The 18007-nt window shown below is 45.6% G+C and overlaps 1 protein-coding gene across 10 annotated transcripts in view; it reads left to right on the top strand.

Moving 5' to 3' along the window:
• Positions 1–258: 258 nt before the first annotated feature.
• LOC125464019 (membrane-associated phosphatidylinositol transfer protein 2) overlaps positions 259–18007 on the top strand; it is a 427235-nt gene continuing 409486 nt past the window's right edge. For all 10 annotated transcript variants that reach the window (XM_059654853.1, XM_059654859.1, XM_059654857.1 and 7 more), the window contains exon 1: positions 259–425. The gene's annotated coding sequence lies outside the window, so the exon portion shown is untranslated. The remainder of the gene's footprint in view (positions 426–18007) is intronic.

Here is an 18007-nt window from a genome sequence, read left to right on the forward strand (position 1 = left end):
AGTTTAAAAATTACTGATTATTTCCTGTTGTCAGTGGTATGTAATCTATACTTTGTGGCGATGAACCCCTCCTGATAACTGTCTCCATCCTATGCCCCTGTTCTGTTTAACCTTCCCCATTCCCAACGGCGCGCTCAGGCTGCCTGTTGCTGCTGCGATGGAGACTCCTGCGCTGCAGGTGGCGCTGTGCTCCCGGGGAGCCGCTGCCTGTGGCAGTTGGTCGGGGCGGGGGCGGGGACGGGGGGTGCCGCTGAGCGAGCGAGCGAGAGGGAGGCCGGGACCGGGATGCGCGGTGGTGTCCGCAGCGGCGATCCGGGCTGAGACATCTCCTTGTGAGCGGACGGAAAAGGTGACGGGCAGCATGTGTGAGGTGGCCTGGCAAGGACGTCCCGCAAGTCGGGCGGAGTTGTCCGGAAGCTGACGAGGTGAGTGGCCCGGGAGGGGGTGAGGGAACCGCCGGCGGCTGGTCAGTCAGCTTCAAACCCAAACTGCCCCAGTGTCCCACCGGGCGGGCGGGGGGGGTGCGCGATCCGGGAGCCCCTGTTGGGGAAGAGAGTGTTTGGGACCCTCGCCCTGTAAATCCCGGGGAAGAGCAGTAATGTGGGAGCGGGACCCCCCCCCACCCCGCAACCGCCAAACGCCAGGGCCGGGGGTCCCAGGACGGTGAGACCCTGCGACAGGGGCCGCCTGCCTCGCCTCGCTTCACTCCGATCAACAACGTGCTTTCCAGGTGAAGGTGGTCAGCCCTGTCCACTAACCTGCAGACCACTTAAAGTAACCGCTACAAGGATCCCCTGATGTAACTAAATCCCCATTCCCGTGGCGAGGGGCTGGAAATATACCCTGGGTAGGTGCAAGCAGCAGCACCACTCCTGAGAGAGCTGAATCCTAAAGGGTAACACTACTGCGTTCAAGCTGTGGCAGATGGTGGTGGGGGGCGGGAAACACGTTCGACTTCGTTCTCACCAATCTGCCTAACGCAGATGCGTTTGGACATGTAAATATTAGTAAGAATGCACATTGATTATGTCATGCTCGTTGCCACAAGGAGTCAGGAGTACGCCATTCATCCCTTCAATGCTGTCCTCCTATTCAACAAGATTAAAGCTGATTTTGTTGTAAACCTGCAATCCTAATTCTTGATAGCTTGCATCCCCGAGTTCCTCTTTCACAGTTGTTGGCTTTCTAATACTTAAAACATTTCATCCTCTACCTCCTAAGTACTTTATGATCTTGCCTCTGGGCTAGAGAATTCCAGACAATCACTGTGTGCAGGGAGCACAAATTCCATTACGTTATAAATGAGTGTCCTCTTGTTCTGTAAATGTGTTCCCTAGTTTGAGATTCCTGTTATTGCAGGAACATGACCTCAAATCCAATAATGTCAAGCCTCTTCAGAATCATGTACGTTTCAGTAAGATAAACCTTCATTCTTCTAAATTCAAATGAATAAAGACTTGGATAACAAGGTGTAAGCTGGATGAACACAGGTCAAGCAGCTTCAGAGGAGCAGGAAAGCTGACGTTTAGGACCTAGACCCTGCTTCAGGAAGTCAGCTTTCCTGCTCCTATAATGCTGCTTGGTGTGTTGTGTTCATCCAACTCTACATGTTATTATCTCAGATTCTTCTGCATCTGCAGTTCCTATTATCTTTGAATAAAGACTTAAACCGTTTAGCTGTTCTTATTAAGCCAATGCTTTAATCCCAAGAATCGGGTTGGTGAACCTTGTTTGAATGGCCTCCCATGCCCGTATACACAGTACCAAACCTGTGCACAGTGCTCCAAGTGGGCCCTCACCAACACACTGTATAGTTGTAACTGGACTTCACCAGTTTAAAGCTCCAAACTTTTACCAAAGACAATAAAAGTCTACTTTGCCATTTTAAATGCTTGCTGGACCTGTATGCTAACCTTTTTGTATGTCATGCACAAGGACACCAAGATTCCTGTGTAGCTGCGTTTTTATTTTTGGCTTTGGCTTTGTTTCTCAGTCTACCTTTAGCTTCTTCCTCACATTTGTGTATTTTGAAGTCCATTTGCTGAGTATTGGCCCAGTCACTCAACCTAGCAATGTCCCATTGCAATCCCTAATGTTTTCATCACAACATGCCCTCCTGCCTGTTTTGATATTATCAGCAAGTTTGGAGATATCACACACTATCCCCTCTTTGGAGTCATTAATGTAGATAATAAATATTTGAAGCCCTAAGACTAATCTTCATTGCACCCACTAGCTATGTCTTTACAACCTGAAAAAGTCCCATTAATCAACTTCTGCACTCCAAACTAATACATCACCTCTCATACTGTGAGCTCCTATATCATGCAGTAACCTTATAACCATATGAAATGCTAATGGGCTTTACAGACAAGAGCAGGTATGGTATTTGTCCTGGTTGAAATGTTTAGACCCAAGGGCCACAGTCTCTAGATATTGGATGGATCATTTAGGACTGAGTCATACAACATGGAAACAGACTCTTTGGTCCACACTGACCAGGTTTCCCAACTAAACTAGTCCCATGTTCCTATGTTTGGCCCATATCTATCTTAACCTTTCCTAGTCGTGCAGTTATCTGCATGAATAAGGGTCATGAACCTTTGGAATACTTGATTACAGAAGACTCTGGAGGCTAATTCACTAAATATATTCAAGACAGATCAATCAGTTTAGAACTTCAAGGCATCAAGGGGATAAAACAGGAATATGGCATTGAGAGACTATCATATTGAAGAGTGGAGCAGGCTGAAACAGCTAAATAGCTGCCTCCTGCTCCTAGTTTGTGTTTCTTATAAATGCCTTTTGAAAATCCAAACACACTGCATCTACTTGTTCCCTTTTGTCAACTTTGCTTATCATGTCCTCCAATAAATTTGTCAAACAGTATTTCCCTTTCATATTTGTTTCTTAATGACGGACTCCAGCATTTTCATAATGACAATGTTAGGCTAACACTTATAGATTCTTGTTTTCTGTTTCCCTCACTTCTTGAACACAGGTGTCACATTAGTAGTTTTCAAGTCTGATGGAACCCTCCCGGAATCCACTGGATTCAGGGAAATTTTGATCTATGCCTCTGTTATCCCTGCAGACACTTGTTTTAAAACCATTGGATGCGTGCCATCGGATCCTGAGGACTTGTTACAGAGGGGGATTAGATGAACCCCCTGACCTTTCATAGAACATAGAACATTACAGCACAGTACAGGCCCTTCAGCCCTCTGTTGTGCCAACCTGTCATACCGATCTCAAGCCCATCTAACTTACACCATTCCATATACGTCCATGTGCTTATCCAATGACGACTTAAATGTACCTAAAGTTGGCGAATCTACTACCATTGCAGGCAAAGCGTTCCATACCCTTACTACTCTCTGAGTAAAGAAACTACCTCTGACAGCTGTCCTATATCTTTCACCCCTCAATTTAAAGCTATGCCCCCTCGTGCTTGCCGTCACCATCCTTGGAAAAAGGCTCCCCCTATCCACCCTATCTAACCCTCTGATTATTTTATATGTTTCAATTAAGTCAATTGTTTCTCCCTCGTAATCTATTAATGGAGAAGTTAAAAAGAAAGAAAATCCCTGACCTCCCCAAAACAAATAATAAGGAACACTATTTATTTAACCCAACAGTGAACAAATTAACAGAATTATTAACAAACCACCCATTCTCTCCCCCCCCCGCCCCCCCCCAACTACTAAATGCTTCCTAACTTGTCTAAATTCTACTGGAATATTGTTCAGATAAACAACTTCTACTTAATAAACCCAATTAATAAGAAAACAATGAACTAAACCTCATTTCTGCAACTTTGTACAGACTGTCTTCTCAAATGTGAGGCTGGATGAACACAGCAGGCTCAGGAGCACAAAAGCTGACGTTTCGGGCCTAGACCCTTCATCAGAGAGGGGGATGGGGTGTGGGTTCTGGAATAAATAGGGAGAGAGGGGGAGGCGGACCGAGGATGGAGAGAAAAGAAGATAGGTGGGGAGGGAGGGAGGGGATAGGTCAGTCCAGGGAAGACGGACAGGTCAAGGAGGTGGGATGAGGTTAGTAGGTAGGAGATGGAGGTGCGGCTTGGGATGGGAGGAAGGGATGGGTGAGAGGAAGGACAGGTTAGGGAGGCAGAGCCAGGCTGGACTGGTGTTGGGATGCAGTGGGGGGAGGGGAAGAGCTGGGCTGGTTGTGTGGTGCATTGTGGGGAGGGGACGAACTGGGCTGGTTTTGGGATGCGGTGGGGGAAGGGGAGATTTTGAAGCTGGTGAAGCCCACATTGATACCATTGGGCTCCCAAGTGGAATATGAGTTGCTGTTCCTGCAACTTTCGGGTGGCATCATTGTGGCACTGCAGGAGGCCAATGATGGACATGTCATCTAAAGAATGTGAGGGGGAGTGGAAATGGTTTGCGACTGGGAGGTGCGTAGTTTATTGCGAACCGAGTGGAGGTGTTCTGCAAAGAGGTCCCCAAGCCTCTGCTTGGTTTCCCCAATGTAGAGCAAGCCACACCAGGTACATTGGATACAGTATACCACATTGGCAGATGTGCAGGTGAACCTCTGCTTAATATGGAAAGTCATCTTGGGGCCTGGGATAGGGGTGAGGGAGGTGGTGTGGGGGCAAGCGTAGCCCGAAAGTTGCAGGAACTCATATTCCGCTTGGGAACCCTGCAGTCCAATGGTATCAATGTGGACTTCACCAGCTTCAAAATCTCCCCTTCCCCCACCGCATCCCAAAACCAGCCCAGTTCTTCCCCTCCCCCCAATGCACCACACAACCAGCCCAGCTCTTCCCCTCCCCCCACTGCATCCCAAAACCAGCCCAGCCTGTCTCTGCCTCCCTAACCTGTTCTTCCTCCCACCCATCCCTTCCTCCCACCCCAAGCCGCACCTCAATCTCCTACCTACTAACCTCATCCCACCTCCTTGACCTGTCCCCTCCCTACCTCTCCACCCATACTCTCCTCTCCACCCCATCTATCTTCTTTTCTCTCCATCTTCGGTCCGCCTCCCCCTCTCTCCCTATTTATTCCAGAACCCTCACCCCATCCCCCTTTTCTGATGAAGGGTCTAGGCCCGAAACGTCAGCTTTTGTGCTCCTGAGAGGCTGCTGGGCCTGCTGTGTTCATCCAGCTCCACACTTTATCTTGCATTCTCCAGCATCTGCAGTTCCCATTGTCACTGTCTTTTCAAATATTCTGTCTTCACAAACCCCTTTCTTTTGCTAATTCTGTCAAGGATTTTGTTTTTTCTATAATTTCTTCAATGAGGACTTTAAGCTAAAATACTATGGTACCTTTGATTAATTAGATTGGCTTTCTCCGAGAGCTGTATGGTGTTAATTCTTGATAAGTGGCAGATGACTCTCTCTAATTTTCCAAATGCCCTTGTCTTACATACCTGTAAAGACATAATCAAATTCTTTATAACATGATTGGTTTCAGGTTGTCAACACCAGCAGATTTTAACTGAATTGGCTTTCTGTATCTAGGTACTTGGTTTAAATTAATTGGCCAAATCCAAAGTTGGTGTCTTGGAAAAAATGCTACTTGGCTGAAGTATACAAAATGTTTCCATTTGGGCAGTCTCTATGCACCTGCACTTATAAACTTCAAAGCACTAGCTCTTGAAAGGACCACAGCACTCTTTCCCACGATCATTTTTAACCAACAAATTCTAACTCCTTGCCTCCCAGTTCATGAATACTCTACCCAACTTCGTAACACTTTAGGCTCAGTAGTTCGTCAAGTACTTTACCTCTTGTGATGGAGACTGCCACAGAATCCTTCCTCCCATTAATACCTTACTTATCTGTTTGGAATGTTTATAGTCTCTTGAAGACCAAAGCAAAATGTTGGGTCAAATTATCTTCCATTTTCTTGCTTTTTTTTTACTTATTTCCCATTTCTCCACCTCTTAATAGTTTTTTTTAGACATTCTTAAAATAATCCCAAAACCTCAGGCCTACCTAATTTTTGCTGCTTTGTCTTCCTTAGTTTTTGATTGGATACTGTCCTTGACTGTTAACCTCGGGTGGTTCATCCTTCTCATTGGGTCTTTTGACTGGAAGAAATTTTTGTTCAGTATTGTGAAATGTCTGCTTAAATCTTTACCACTGCTCATTCACCAACTTTATTCTTAATCAATACTCCCAGCCTGCTTTAGACAACTCGTTCTTCATAGCTCTGTAATTGCCCTTATTTAAGTTGGGGGACCCAGGTTTTTCTTCGTGAAACTCAAATTCTTCTGTGTTGTGATTGCTGTCCCCCAGAGGATCCTTGACTACGCAATCTCATATTAATCTTACCTATTACACGTTGCTCAATTTAAAATAGCCAATTGTCAGGTAGGTTCTGTTTTTGCCTATACTTCTGGACTATCAAATACCATTGAATATTGAGTTTGCAATGTTGCTTACCCTGTAATCACATCTCTGCAATAGCTGTCAAGTCACATTCATTATTTTTATTTTGGAATGTAATACTCTAAGAATCTGATATGGTGGAAGTTCATCTTCCCTGTAAGCCTTGCTTGTTTGATTTGCCCATTCAATGTACAGGCTTTTGTAGTGCCTTTTTTGCAAGCCTCCATTATTATACTTTACCATATAGTGAGGCACATTTTGAGGGGCCTATAGAAAACTCTCAGCTGTGACTTCTTTCCCTTCCCATTCCATTCCTGATTTCCATGCAAACTTACTCCACACTGTGATGGTTGGAATACACCTTGGGGAAGTGTGAGGTTATGCACTTTGGCAGAAGGAATACAGGCGTGGACTATTTCCTAAATGGGAAGAAAATTCTGAAATGCAAAGGGACCTGAGAGTTCTAATCTAGTATTCTCTTGAGGTAACTTTGCAGTTTGGGTTGGTAGTTAAGAAGGCAAATGCAATGTTGGCATTTATTTTGAGAGTACTAGCATAGAAAAGCAGGGATACACTTCTGAGGTTTTATAAAACTCTGGTCAGACCATGTTTAGAGTATTGTGAGCAATTTTCGGCCCAATTCCTCAGGAAGGACGTATTGGTTCTGGATCAGGTCCAGAGGAGGTTCATATGAATGATCCCAGGAATGAAAGGGTTAACATACCAGGAACGTTGAAGGAATCTGGGTTTATACTCAATGGAGTTTAGAAGGGTAAGGGGGGGGGGAGGAATTTAATTGAAACTTAGAATACTGGACAGAGTGGATGTTGGGAAGTTGCCTCCATTGGTGGGAGAGACTAGGACTTGAGGGCACAGGCTGAGAGTAAAGGGAAGATCCTTTAGAGTGGAGATTAGGGAAAACTTCTTCAACCAGAGTGTGGTGAATCTATGGAATTCATTTCCCCACAAGGCTGTGGATGCCAGGTCATTGAGCATATTTAAGACTGAGGTAAATAGGTTCTTGATTGTCATTGGGGAGAAAGTGGGAGAATGGGGTTGAGAAACTTATCAGCCATGATTGAACGGTGAAGCAGACTCAGTGGGCGGAATGGCCTAATTTCTGCTCTTATGTCTTATGGTTTTATGATCTGTTGCATTTGTATCATTACTCCCCATCACACTGATACTATCCTTTATTAACAAGGCTTCCCAACTCATAGAATCCTTACAGTGTGGACACAGGCCATTTGGCCCAACAAGTCCACACCAACCCTCCAAAGAACATCCCACCCAGACCCATTCCCCTATCCCTGCATTTCTCATGTCTAACTCACCTAACCTAAACATCGCTGGGCACAATGGGCAATTTAGCATGGCCAATCCACATACCCTGCACATCTTTGGACTGTGGGAGGAAACAGGAGCACCTGGAGGAAACCCATGCAGATTGGGAGAGAATGTGCAAACTCCATGCAGGTAGGCGCCTGAGCCTGGAATTGAACCAGAGTTCCTAGTGCTGTGCCGTAGTAGTGCTGACTGCTGAGCTGACTGCTGCATTCGGTTTCCTTTTTTCCTGTTCTTCTGGAATGTGCAATACCCTTGAATATTGAGTTTGCAGTCTTAATCAACATCTCTGTAATAGCCATCAAGTCATACAAATTGGATTTTATTTTGGAACATAAGAACGTATACCTGCCTTTGGTCTGTATCCCTAATCCTTTGCTAAATTATCTATGTCAGATTTAAAACTCATAAGTGATCTAACATCAACTGCCATTTGTGGAACAGAGTTCCAAACCTCTTCCACCTTTTGTGTGCATCTTGTTACAAATGCTGCGTGCATTCAGATAAGCAGCTTTAATGATTTTATGATGATTGCTGCCTCTGGTTCTAACTTTTGCTTTGCTCTTCTGGCACTATTTTCTACGCTTGCCTGTTAAACTTTGATTATTAGATAATAAAATGTGAGGCTGGATGAACACAGCAGGCCAAGCAGCATCTCAGGAGCACCTGCTCCTGAGATGCTGCTTGGCCTGCTGTGTTCATCCAGCCTCACATTTTATTATCTTGGAATTCTCCAGCATCTGCAGTTCCCATTATCTCTGAAACTTTGATTATTGTTCACTTCTTCACTGCCCTGCACTTCTGCTGTGTCATTTCTTTTTAATTTTCTAAACGCCCCTTCAATTGAATCCTCCCCCACACTAATTAATTTCAACCCTGATTAAATGATTTAGCAAGATACTTGTCCCATCATTGTTGAAATGAAGCCTGTCCCAGTGGATCATTTCTGTTTTTCCTTGTGCCATTGCTCCATGATTTTGTAACCCATTTCTCTCACGCCAATCTTTGAACCACATGTTTCTCTGTTAAGGTCCAGGACGAGGTAACTCAACCCCTTGAGCCAGCTCCGTCATTTAATATGATTATGATTAATCTCTTCTCGGTCTTCCTTGGCTGCTTCTCTGCTCCGCCCCATAACCTGTTATTAATTAAATCTAATTATCGAGTCATCTTTGTCATACACCAATTTGCATGTGGCTCGGGTAGGAATCTGTAGATGATTACTTTTGTAGTTCTGCTTTGGAATATAGCCCTGAGTCATAGAGATGTACGGCGCAGAAACAGATCCTTTGGCCCAACTTGTCCATGCTGACCAGATATCCTAAATTAATCTATTTCCATTTGCCAGCATTTGGCCCATATCTGTCTAAATGCTTCCTGTTCATATACCCATCCAAATGCCTTTTAAATGTTATAATTGTACCTGCCTGTTCCACTTCTGGCAGCTCATTCCACACATACACTACCTTCTGTGTGAAAAAATTGCCCCTTATGTCCCTTTTAAATCTTTCCCCTCTCACCGTAAACCTATGCTGTTTAGTTTTGGATCCCCACCTTGTGGAAAAGACCTTGGCTATTCACCCTATCCATCCCTCAAGGATTTTATAAACCTTTATAAGGTCACCCCACAGCTTTTGATGCTCCAGGGAAATAGCCCCAACCTATTCAGCGGTAGCGAGTTTTGAGAAGATTTGTAGCTCAGTGGTTTTTTTTAATGTCTCAATCCCTCCAACCCTGGCAACATCCTTGTAAATCTTTTCTGAACCCTTTCAAGTTTAACATCTTTCCTATAGCTGAGAGACCAGAATTGAATGCAGTATTCCAAAAGTAGCCTGACCAATATCCTGTACAGCTGCAGTATGACCTCCCAATTCCTATACTGAATGCACTGACCAGTAAAAGCCCTCTTTACCACCATGTCTCCCTGTGACTCCACTTTCGAGGAACTATAATAAACCTGCACTCCAAGGTCTCTGTTTGGTAACATTCCCAAGGATATTACCATTAAATGTAAAATTCCTGACCTGATTTGCCTTTCCAAAATGCATCATCTCACATTTATCTAAATTAAACTCCATCTGCCACTCCACGGCTCATTGACTGTTCGTAATCTCAAAGTGAAACTTCTTTCCTAGTCTGACCTATGTTGTTGGTAGCTAGGGGAACCACAACATCTGGATCATTCATTTCCCACTGTTAAGTTCCCCTCCAGCGCAGAAGAGATGCCCGTCTCATTGGCAGCAGGTAGTTGACGCAATCTTTTGGATTCTGTCTTTGCTGCAGTGAACAGTTTCCTTTCCCCTAACTCTGCTATTGACTATTACTACAACAACAACATTTCTCTTTTTCTGTCTTCGTCCCCCTCCCCGACACATACTCACACTTCAGTGACGTTGTGATGTCATAGCGTTGATTCATCTTCCCTGCAGTCCGTCCCTTCATCCGCACCTGGAGCAAGAACCTCGTGTACATTGTTGTATGCACAAAGCTAAATTTGGGCCTCCTAATTCTTACTCAAGACAGAACTGTGTGACTGTAAGTGAGGCCCACTGACTCCCACAGCTACCTAGAATACACCTCCTCCCACCCACCCTCCTGCAAAAATTCCATTCCCTATTCCCAATTCCTCCGCCTCCGCCGCATATGCTCCCACGATAAAACATTCCACTCCCGCACATCCCAGATGTCCAAGTTCTTCAAGGACCGCAACTTTCCCCCCACAGTGATCGAGAACGCCCTTGACCGCGTCTCCCGTATTTCCCGCAACACATCCCTCACTCCCCGCCCCCGCCACAACCGCCCCAAGAGGATCCCCCTCGTTCTCACACACCACCCTACCAACCTCCGGATACAACGCATCATCCTCCGACACTTTCGCCATTTACAATCTGACCCCTCCACCCAAGACATTGTTCCATCCCCACCCCTGTCTGCTTTCCGGAGAGACCACTCTCTCCGTGACTCCCTTGTTCGCTCCACACTGCCCTCCAACCCCACCACACCCGGCACCTTCCCCTGCAATCGCAGGAAATGCTACACTTGCCCCCACACCTCCTCCCTCAACCCTATCCCAGGCCCCAAGATGACATTCCACATTAAGCAGAGGTTCACCTGCACATCTGTCAATGTAGTATACTGCATCCACTGTACCCGGTGTGGCTTCCTCTACATTGGGGAAACCAAGCGGAGGCTTGGGGACCGCTTTGCAGAACACCTCCGCTCAGTTCGCAACAAACAACTGCACCTCCCAGTCGCAAACCATTTCCACTCCCCCTCCCATTCTCTAGATGACATGTCCATCATGGGCCTCCTGCACTGCCACGATGATGCCACCTGAAGGTTGCAGGAACAGCAACTCCTATTCCGCCTGGGAACCCTGCAGCCTAATGGTATCAATGTGGACTTCACCAGTTTCAAAATCTCCCCTTCCCCTACTGCATCCCTAAACCAGCCCAGTTCGTCTCCTCCCCCCACTGCACCACACAACCAGCCCAGCTCTTCCCCCCCCACCCACTGCATCCCAATACCAGTCCAACCTGTCTCTGCCTCCCTAACCGGTTCTTCTTCTCACCCATCCCTTCCTCCCACCCCAAGCCGCACCCCCATCTACCTGCTAACCTCATCCCACCTCCTTGACCTGTCCGTCTTCCCTGGACTGACCTATCCCCTCCCTACCTCCCCACCTATTCTCTCTCCACCTATCTTCTTTACTCTCCATCTCCGGTCCGCCTCCCCCTCTCTCCCTATTTATTCCAGTTCCCTCTCCCCATCCCCCTCTCTGATGAAGGGTCCAGGCCCGAAACGTCAGCTTTTGTGCTCCTGAGATGCTGCTTGGCCTGCTGTGTTCATCCAGCCTCACATTTTATTATCTCAGATACCCATTACCTACCTGTTTTCCTGTGATATCATATTTTGGCTTCTATGGGGAAATAACAACTTGAAGAGGTGGCTCTGGGCCACCAGTTTTTATCTCCTGGTATTGCTACCTTACTACTACAAGTCGGCTCTGCTGTTTATGAAGCTGCTGATCCATTGCTTGAGAAGTCCGTTCTTTTTATGAAAATGGTGTTCCTTGCACTGTTTTAGCCTTTATCAGTCTGCCTCACTCCTCCCAGTCTGCTTCATGGCCGTGCTGACTGCTGCACACTTCTCTTTGCTAGTGTTCCTTCCAATTATTTTTTTGTCTGCTGTGCTGATCTCTCAGGTCCATCCATGGCAGCCGCTTCAGAAACTGGAAGTCAGTGCTGATCAGATTGCATGGAGTCTGAGTGACTGCAAGGCTTAAATGAAACATTGCTCCCAGTCATCCTTACAGTGATGCTGACTGCAGCAAACTCTTCCCAGCCGTGAGTTTGCTTTGAGGATGCCATCCGTTGTGTTGTGTGACTCTACCACCATTCTAAAGGATTGTGGATAAGGAATGTTCAATGGTTACGCCTCTGAGATCTGCCATGGGCAGATGGATTAGTGATGATGACATCAAGTAGTTTTCAGTTTTTGATTCCTACCTGCCACAGGCTCAATCCAGTAGTTATGTGCTTTAGGTGATTTGGTCAGTTCAGGCCATTATGGTGCTTCCCGGCAACAGTTGGTGATGCATGTTTAAGTCCCCCACCCAGAGTACGCCCAGTGACCTTTCCACCACCAGTGCTTCTTCCAATTGGTGTTCAGCATGGAGAACCTCCAATTTATGTAAAACATGAGTGCTGATTTAGCAACTGCAGGTTGGCATTGAATGGTAGTCAGGAAACGTTTTCATTGTGTATGTTTGACCTTAAGTCATGAGATTTCACGCAATCTGGAGTCCATGGTCAGAGCTCCCAGGACAACAACTCCCGACTATACCACTACAGTATATGGAAAACAGTATATGTCTGGTGTGGCTGACCTGTCATTGGGGCAGGATATACCCAGGGATGATTTAGTAGTATCTGAGGCTTTCCATGGTTATGACAATGGCTTGTTCTTTCATTTGTCCGTGGGACAGCTGTTGTTGTTTTAGCAGAAGCCCTCTGATGTTAGTAAGGGGGACTTTGGAAGTTTGTTAGGGCTGTGTATGCCCCTGTTGTTTCTGGTGCCTTGAATCTTTAGGCTTTTTTACTGGTGTGATACAACTGAATGGCTTGCGCTAATCCATTTTGGAAGATACTTGAGACTCAGTTATGTTACTGTGAGTCAGAAGTCATAAGTAAGACAGAAATGGTAAAGATAGCAGATTTCCTTCCTGAAGGAGCATTAGTGAGCCAGTTCATCTGTGCAGCACTCATTTCACGTTGCCATTAGACCATGAATTGATAAAAATGTTAAAAAGAGTGGAATTCCACTTGTTATGGGATTCAAACCCACGTCCACAGGTGACCTGGTTCCCAGAATTACTGGTCCAATGAGATTACCACTAGGTCATCACCTGTGCAAATCAACTTTATGATTCCTGCTTTAAGACACCCAAATCTCACTTGGCCTTAACTCTGTTGTTTCTGTTTAGGGCTCATCCATCAATGGAAGTAGTCAGTCTGTATTCACCTTTTTGAACCACTTATACTGCAATTACATCACCCCTTTGAAATACAAATGAATATAAACCAATTTTATACGTGCGTTCCTCTTAAACTGGCGTTTTGACCCTTGGTCAGTTTGCACTGCCTCCATATCTGTGCTGATGTTCAGTGAGCAGTAGTGATACAGTACTTCCAAAAGACGGTGTTCTGTAAAACGGATTCATAACGTTCCAATTTTCATAATAAAACGTGTTCAGCACTATAGATGAATTCCCTAAATTTTGTGGTTGTACTAAGAGTGAAGCAATTGCTATCTTTGCCATTCTTAAACTGGGAGCAGCCTCCAGCGTCTCACCAGGTGCAGTTCAATATGGCAATCCAGATGTGGTTGTCAACAGTTCCCTACTTCTTTATTGGGAGTACAGTTGAAACCCTGGCAAATGAAAAATTTGAGATAATGGGAACTGCAGATGCTGGAGAATTCCAAGATAATAAAATGTGAGGCTGGATGAACACAGCAGGCCAAGCAGCATCTCAGGAGCACAAAAGCTGATGTTTCGGGCCTAGACCCTTCATTCAGGAAAAATTTGTACTATTTGTCACAGTGTGAAAACTGTTAATAATTTTACACCCTGATGAATGGAATGTAATTGTATATTAAACTGCAGTTACTATTGAACACTCCTTCCGGCTCTGCAAAGCTAATGTAAAGCATTTTTGGGGAAATTGATGTACAGAGAGATCTGGGTGTTCAGGTCTGTTGCTCCCTGAAGGTGGCAATGCAAGTTAATAGAGTGGTCAAGAAGGCATATAGCATGCTTTCCTTCATCAGATGGGTTATTGAGTACAAGAGTTGGCAGTTCACGTTACAGTTGTACAGGACTTTGGTTCAGCCACATTTAGAGTACTGCGTACAGTTCTGGTTGCCACATTACCAAAAGGATGTGGATGCTTTGGAGACGGTGCAGAGGAGGTTCACCAGGATGTTGCCTGGTATGGAGGGCGCTAGCTATGAAGAAAGTTTGAGTAGATTTGGATTATTTTCATTAGAAAGACAAAGATTGAGGGGGGACCTGAGTGACGTCTACAAAATCATGAGGGGTGGATCCACAAGGTGGAAAGCAAGAAGCTTTTTCCCAGAGTGGGGGACTCAATTACTAGGGGCTCTGAGTTCAAAGTGAGAGAAGGAACGTTTATGGGAGATATGCCTGGAAAGTTCTTTACGCAGAGGGTGGTGGGTGCCTGGAATGCATTACCAGCGGAGGTGGTAGACGCAGACACGAAAGTGTCTTTTAAGATGTATCTGGACAGGGACGTAGATGGGCAGGGAGAAATGGGATACAGACCCTTAGAAAATAGATGACAGGTTTAGACAGAGCATCTCGATCAGTGCAGGCTTGGCGGGCCGAAGGGCCTGTTACTGTGCTGTAATTTTCTTTGTTCTATATTTATGTAATGTCAGATTTTCCTAATATATGCAAAACCTTTGAGATTTTTCAAATAAGCTAATGAAATTTCAGTTTCTACCTCACACACGTGTTCGCCCAATTTTTTTTTGCTGTAAAATGAGAAATTTTGACAACCTTTTCCTTCCTGACTTGTGGGCTTTGATTCTTGGGAGAGCCAGTGGATGTAGTATACCTGGACTTTCAGAAAGCCTTTGATAAAGTCCCACTTAGGAGATTAGTGAGCAAAATTAGGGCACATGGTATTGGGGGCAAAATACTGAGTTGGATTGAAAATTGGCTGGCTGACAGGAAGCAAATAGTAGTGATAAACGGGTCCCTTTCGAAATGGCAGGCAGTGACCAGTGGGGTACCACAAGGTTCGGTGCTGGGACCGCAGCTGTTTACGATATATATTAATGATATGGATGAAGGCATTAAAAGTAATATTAGCAAATTTGCTGATGACACAAAGCTGGGTGGCAGGGTGAAATGTGAGGAGGATGTTATAAGAATACAGGGTGACTTGGACAGGCTGGGTGAGTTGACAGATGCATGGCAGATGCAATTTAATGTTGATAAATGTGTGGTTATACACTTTGGCAAGAACAGGAAGGCAGATTACTATCTCAATGGAGTCAAGTTTCAAACACATCTTCACATACACATAGAACATAGAACATAGAACATAGAACATAGAACTTAGAGCATGGATCAGTACCTGGTGCTATGATGTTGTGGCCATAACAGAGACATGGGTTTCTCATGGGCTGGAATGGTTGCTGGATATTCCAGGGTTTAGAACATTTAAAAAGAATAGGGAGGGGGGAAAAAGAGGAGGGGGTGTAGCACTACTAATCAGAGAGGGTATCACAGCTACAGAAGCTTCCATTGTCGAGGAAGATCTGCCTACTGAGTCAGTATGGGTGGAAATTAGGAACAGCAAGGGAGTAGTCACCTCGTTAGGGGTTTACTACAGGCCCCCCAATAGCAGCAGGGAGATTGTAGAAAGCATAGGTCGACAGATTTTGGAAAAGTGTGGACGCAGTAGGGTTGTTGTAATGGGTGACTTTAACTTTCCTAATATTGATTGGAACCTCCTTCGAGCAGAAGATTTGAATGGAGCTGTTTTTGTAAGGTGTGTTCAGGAGGGTTTCCTAACGCAGTACGTTGACAGGCCGACGAGGGGAGAGGCCATTCTAGACTTGGTGCTCGGAAACGAGCCGGGGCAGGTATCAGATCTTGTGGTGGGAGAGCATTTTGGTGATAGTGACCATAACACTCTCTCATTCTACATAGCTATGGAGAAGGAGAGGATTAGGCAGAATGGGAGGATATTTAATTGGGGAAGAGGAAACTATGATGCGATTAGACACGAGTTAGGAAGCATGGACTGGGAGCAGTTGTTCCATGGTAAGGGAACTATAGACATGTGGAGATGGTTTAAGGAACAGTTGTTGGGAGTGATGAGTAAATATGTCCCTCTGAGACAGGCAAGACGGGGTAAGATAAAGGAACCTTGGATGACGAGAGCGGTGGAGCTTCTAGTGAAAAGGAAGAAGGTAGCTTACATAAGGTGGAGGAAGCTAGGGTCAAGTTCAGCTAGAGAGGATTACATGCAGGCAAGGAAGGAGCTCAAAAATGGTCTGAGGAGAGCCAGGAGGGGGCACAAGAAAGGCTTGGCAGAAGGAATCCGGGAAAACACAAAGGCATTTTACACTTACGTGAGGAATAAGAGAATGGTCAAAGAAAGAGTAGGGCCGATCAGGGATAGCATAGGGAACTTGTGTGTGGAGCCTGAGGAGGTAGGGGAAGCCCTAAATGAGTTTTTTGCTTCTGTCTTTACGAAAGAAACGACCTGTGTAGTGAATGAAACCTTTGAAGAGCAGGTGTGCATGCTGGAATGGATAGAGATAGAGGAAGCTGATGTACTGAAAATTTTGTCAAACATTAAGATTGACAAGTCGCCAGGCCCGGATCAGATTTGTCCTCGGCTGCTTTGGGAAGCGAGAAATGCAATTGCTTCGCCACTTGCGAAGATCTTTGCATCCTCGCTCTCCACTGGAGTCGTACCTGAGGACTGGAGAGAGGCAAATGTAATTCCTCTCTTCAAGAAAGGAAATAGGGAAATCCCCGGCAATTATAGACCGGTAAGTCTCACGTCTGTCGTCTGCAAGGTGTTAGAAAGGATTCTGAGGGATAAGATTTATGACCATCTGGAAGAGCATGGCTTGATCAAATACAGTCAACACGGCTTTGTGAGGGGTAGGTCATGCCTTACAAACCTTATCGAGTTTTTTGAGGATGTGACTAGTAAGGTTGATGAGGGTCAAGCTGTGGATGTGGTGTATATGGACTTCAGTAAGGCATTTGATAAGGTTCCCCATGGAAGGCTCATTCAGAAGGTCAGGAGGAATGGGATACAGGGGAACTTAGCTGCTTGGATACAGAATTGGCTGGCCAACAGAAGACAGCGAGTGGTAGTAGAAGGAAAATATTCTGCCTGGAAGTCAGTGGTGAGTGGAGTTCCACAGGGCTCTGTCCTTGGGCCTCTACTGTTTGTAATTTTTATTAATGACTTGTACGAGGGAATTGAAGGATGGGTCAGCAAGTTTGCAGACGACACAAAGGTCGGAGGTGTCGTTGACAGTGTAGAGGGCTGTTGTAGGCTGCAGCGGGACATTGACAGGATGCAGAGATGGGCTGAGAGGTGGCAGATGGAGTTCAACCTGGATAAATGCGAGGTGATGCATTTTGGAAGGTCGAATTTGAAAGCTGAGTACAGGATTAAGGATAGGATTCTTGGCAGCGTGGAGGAACAGAGGGATCTTGGTGTGCAGATACATAGATCCCTTAAAATGGCCACCCAAGTGGACAGGGTTGTTAAGAAAGCATATGGTGTTTTGGCTTTCATTAACAGGGGGATTGAGTTTAAGAGTCGTGAGATCTTGTTGCAGCTCTATAAAACTTTGGTTAGACCGCACTTGGAATACTGCGTCCAGTTCTGGTCGCCGTATTATAGGAAAGATGTGGATGCTTTGGAGAGGGTTCAGAGGAGGTTTACCAGGATGCTGCCTGGACTGGAGGGCTTATCTTATGAAGAGAGGTTGACTGAGCTCGGTCTCTTTTCATTGGAGAAAAGGAGGAGGAGAGGGGACCTAATTGAGGTATACAAGATAATGAGAGGCATAGATAGAGTCGATAGCCAGAGACTATTTCCCAGGGCAGAAATGGCTAGCATGAGGGGTCATAGTTTTAAGGTGGTTGGTGGAAAGTATAGAGGGGATGTCAGAGGCAGGTTCTTTACGCAGAGAGTTGTGAGAGCATGGAATGCGTTGCCAGCAGCAGTTGTG

The sequence above is a fragment of the Stegostoma tigrinum genome, chromosome 26 (assembly GCF_030684315.1).
Source record: "Stegostoma tigrinum isolate sSteTig4 chromosome 26, sSteTig4.hap1, whole genome shotgun sequence".
Taxonomy (NCBI): Eukaryota; Metazoa; Chordata; class Chondrichthyes; order Orectolobiformes; family Stegostomatidae; genus Stegostoma; species Stegostoma tigrinum.